This window comes from Triticum urartu, chromosome 5A, assembly GCF_056163025.1.
Source record: "Triticum urartu cultivar PI428250 chromosome 5A, HENAU_Tu73, whole genome shotgun sequence".
Classification (NCBI taxonomy): Eukaryota; Viridiplantae; Streptophyta; class Magnoliopsida; order Poales; family Poaceae; genus Triticum; species Triticum urartu.
Window position 1 is genome coordinate 285,295,538 of NC_141877.1, and position 4,710 is coordinate 285,300,247.

Here is a 4,710-nt window from a genome sequence, read left to right on the forward strand (position 1 = left end):
CAGTGACTTTTGTGGCCAGGTCGACATGCTTCTGAACAGTGGCGTCCAAAGATTCCAGCCACTGGAGGAAGGCCAGCATCTTTCTGTCCTCATTGGCCTTGTAGTGGCCCATGTAGACGATTTCCTCATAGACGTGGATGTGCAAGTCGACGGTTTCTTGCAGGGCGAGGCGCTGCGCGGTGAGCGCGGCCTTGAGGTGCACATTCTTCGTCGCGACCTCCAGCGCTTGCAGGGCCACCAGGGCTTGAAAGAGTTCATCACCATGGAGGCCGATGAGAGTGGCAGGCAATGAGGAGCCTGGGCGCGCGGGCTGGAGCAGTACGGCAAGGTCGTCCGCGTGCTTCTTGATGGCGGTGAACTTGAGGATGGAGTTGACCATCAGGTCGTCCATGCGAGATGCGAAGCCGACATCGGCGAGGGCTATGACGCCGGCGGTCGCCAGCACCGTCTAGAAAAATTGCGCGGTGCGGGGCCGCAGGCCGGCGCCTTGGATGATTTGGCATAGCCGACTGCTGCTCACGTCCATCGCCTCCATAGGTGCTTCTGGCTTCTAGTCACTTGGTCTTGGATTGGAGTGCAGTGTTGCGCAGAGACTAGGAGTAGATGGATTGGAGTGGTGGGGCGCCTTTATATGAGAATCCAAACTCTGTTGCATTCACATCGTGTTGGCTCTATTCTGCTTCTCCAATTAATTCCCTCTGCATGTAATTGAGGATGCATCATTGACTGTTCAACGTCTCGGGAACTGCTACCCTCTCCCTCCTTGGCAATGGCATTCAAGCACCTATGGAGGTGACTGCCGCTCGCGTCTATCGCGTGTCAGGATATGTTCCCGTCGATGATGAGGTGCCTATGGTGACTTCGTAAATTCCAAGAAGATAGTAGTATACTCAATACTGTGCACCGCGACCAAGGCGGAGAGGAAAACAAGAGAACTACATATTTTATTTACGATGTAGATTCACTCATTTTTCTCCATATGTACTCCGTCTTGATGTAGTATAGTCACTTGTTGAAATATCTAGAAAGGCAAATATTCCTTTCAGGTTTACAGGGCTATACTAGAAAGTACTACAAGAGTGGGCTCACATAGCAATTTTGTCTCATGCAAGAGCCTGGCTATATGCGTGCTCCAAGGTTCACAACTGCCACGTTCGGGTTGCGCTTGGCTCTTCGCCTCTTTGAGAAGACGAACAATGATGTTACTACTACTTCTACAATATCGAGTCCACAGCTGCATGTCCATCCACCGCGTGAGGGAGGGATAGCTTGTTGTAGTACTCTATAAGGCTAGTTGTAATGGGAGTACTATCATAGGTAGTACTCCCTCCATTCCTAAATATTTGTCTTTCTAGAGATTTCAACAAGTGACTACATAGGGAGCAAAATGAGTGAATCTACACTCTAAAATATGTATATATACATCCTTATGTGGTAGTCCATTTGAAATATCTAAAAAGACAAATATTTAGGAACGGAGGGAGTATCATGCATGCCAACTAGGAAAATTTGATGAGGTGGCATAGAAGTAAATGAAGAAAGAGAGGGTTGAGTATCATATCATGATACTGTATCATATTAAATGTTGTGCTACTATGTGTCATGCATGATAATAAATGAAGTCATCGATGATACTAAATTATGATACTATGCACTAAAGATGTGTAGTATCATACACTAGTATCATATGCATGATACTATATTCCATTACGACCAGCCTAAGCAAAGCCTGTCCTCATCGGCGAGCCACCGCGTGCATGGGTGAGGGAGAAGGCGTGTGGTAGTAAAATCAAGCTTCTCCTCGTTGTACGAGTTGACGCGACACATCATAGCACTGGCCCCACATGGTTGCCTCTAAACTTGGCTGAAAGACCCGCAGTGTACAATACTCCATTTGCTGCAACCTCTAACATTTACCCCACCACAAATTAAAATATATATTCCTGTCTTGACCAGATGAGCATGCAAACTACAATCACCAGGATGATAGGTAGGGCCAGAAGATTATTTTAATAAAAAAAGCATGGAACCGACCCCAATGATTTTAAGCATACAAGCATGGTACACGCTATCCTCGACTACTCTACACATGAAACTACCACACGAGCGTCCGGGCTGCGCTTGGCTCTTCCTCTTCGAGAAGTCGAACAATGATGGAGTACTACTGCAGTGGAGGAGTACTACAGTATGCTTCTGGCCATCTGACACCGATTGAAATGCTATATGTCCACCGCGTGCGGGAGGGAGAGCGTGTAGCGAACGAAAGCTTCTCCTAGTCCTGCCAACCACCATGCTCATGGGCGAGGGAGGGACGCAGCTTCATTGACTTACTGCTCCTGCCTTTGTGTGTATGACAGGTGGGCCCAACAGGTGCGTGGCCCACCTATCATGCAGCCAACGGCAGGTGCGGTTAAGGCATCAGAGCTCAGTCCGCTAGGGAGAGGGCGTTGTAGTAATCAAACTTCTCAGTCTTGTACGAGTTGACGTGACACATCAAAGCACTGCACCTGATATATTTCAATAATTTATGTTTACCGATGCATTAATTACAACGCATGCATGCATGTCGTGACTCTCCTTTTGATACTTGCATGTGTTGATTTAATGCACCTTGAAGTAGTATGAATATGTGACGGTAAAGCTTTGTAATGCCCCGACCCTAATAAAGCGAGAGATGGTTGTGCATGAGGAGGGCGAGATCATGCAAATGGAACAGGACCCGACGATGGAGCTCTCTATGGTCTCGATGGACCTCACCTTGCTCCACTGCCCCTTGTGCCTCCGCCCCTTGAAGCCTCCAGTGTATGAGGTTCGAGTAAACCTCGTTCGTTCCGCTGATCGAGCAAGGTGCAGGTTTCTTGATTGATGTGTTGTTCGATTGATTTGTGTAGTGCAAGGGAGGGCACCTGGCCTGCGCGGACTGCCACGTCGAGCGCCCCGAGAACTAGCGGCAGTGCCAGAAGTGCGAGCGCGGTAGTGGCTTCGACGTGTGGAACACGGTGTTGGACGCCGTCCTCTCCTCGGTGAGGGTGGAGTGCCCGCACGAAGGCTCTGGGCTCTACGCCACTTACCACAAGCTTGCCGATCACCAGAGTGTGTGTTCGCTCGCGCCCCGCAAATGCCCCGTGCCTGTATGCGGCTACGAAGGCCCGCCGCCGGCGCTCTCCAACCACATCAGCACCGTGCATCCCATGCCCGTGCACAGGATCCAGTATGGCAAGGTGCTCCAGTTGCAAGTGCCACTGTCGGAGCCACGGCTATTGCTATTCGCGGAGGAGGACGGTCGTGCGTTTTTCTTAGTCGGTGACATGCTCGACATCGGTGCGCCTATCGCTGTGTCGGTCGTCTGCATCAGAGCAGGGTCGTCCCCACTGCCGCACTACATGGCCAAGCTGTGGGCGAACGGCTCGCCGGGGGAGCCCAAAGGCAGGACCGACGCCGTCAAGGTGGAATGGAGGTGACAAGCAGCAAGGATCCTGGTGACGTCACCGTGCAGGAGCTGACCTTCTTCACAGTTCCGCCCAAGCTGCTGGCCGGGGCTAAGCTAGTGTCCCTCCACATTCAGATTGACAAGCTCACATCCTAAATGATTCTACAGTGCCTTCTGTTTATCTTAGTAATATGCTAATATAGGGGTTAGCTCGGTCTACTTTAACTTAAGATATGGTGGGTTTTGGTGGTGATGCAGCAATTACTTCGATATTAGATCAACAGTTAAAGTAATTTCCAATAGTCGAATGGATATTTTGTGTCTGTTGGATATAAAGATCCTTTGGTTAAGAAGTATAACAACTTATATGCTTGTTTGTTCAGGAAGTGTTGCATACTTGTGCGAGTTGACGCGACACATCAAAGCAGTACTACTACTAGTAGTACTCCCTCTGATCCTAATTTCTCTGCGCATAAGTCGAGGCGCACATACCAAGGAGGTCCTGGTTGTGTCTATACTTGGACAACCCACCCGACTGCGCACCAGGCAGACGAAGCTCGTGTCGTGTTGGTGCCGTGTGCGGCCCGCACATTAACCAAAATCTCGCGCCTCCAGCTTAGCCTCCGCATCTTAAACTTCTCAATCTCAAGGCCAAGGAGCAACGTGAAACCTATGATAGAGCCAATCAGATGGTTGAGAACACTACAATTCATAGCCAGAGATGCGTGTGTGAGAGAGGACGAGTGCGTGCGTGCACCTCTTCTCTTCCTGTATAACGTACTATACTCAGAGTACAAGTGTATGTGGGTGGCATCGACCTAGGGAGCTAGAGATGGTGCATGCGAGAAGTCCTGAGAGATAGGTGTGTGCATGGGAAAGAGGGAGAGAGATGATATGTGTCGATGTAATGCGTGTGAAAAAAAGACTAGTCTATAGCTCGCCACGTGGCTATTCCTGTCGAACACCCTAATAACCATAAAATATGTATCCAACGGTGCCAGTTATTGCAAGTACACAGCAGTAGAAAAAGAAGTACCATGGCATATGCTACACCACGGCCGAGAACACATGCCCACGTTACGCCATCCGGGAATAGTGTCGCACTTCGAAACTAGAACCGTCAATAAATTTTGAGCTTGCGTCTCGTCACATTCCAAATTACTACCATGCTATATTTAGTTGCAAACTTGTTCACACCGATCACAACCTAAACAGTTTCCCACTTAGGAGCGTATTAGTACTAGTCGATTATAAATACTACTATGCCAAGATGACTGCAC

The 4,710-nt window shown here is 49.3% G+C and overlaps 1 pseudogene; it reads left to right on the plus strand.

Moving 5' to 3' along the window:
• Positions 1 to 2,674: 2,674 nt before the first annotated feature.
• LOC147971081 (uncharacterized) lies at positions 2,675 to 3,586 on the plus strand (annotated as a pseudogene).
• The last annotated feature ends 1,124 nt before the right edge of the window (positions 3,587 to 4,710 follow it).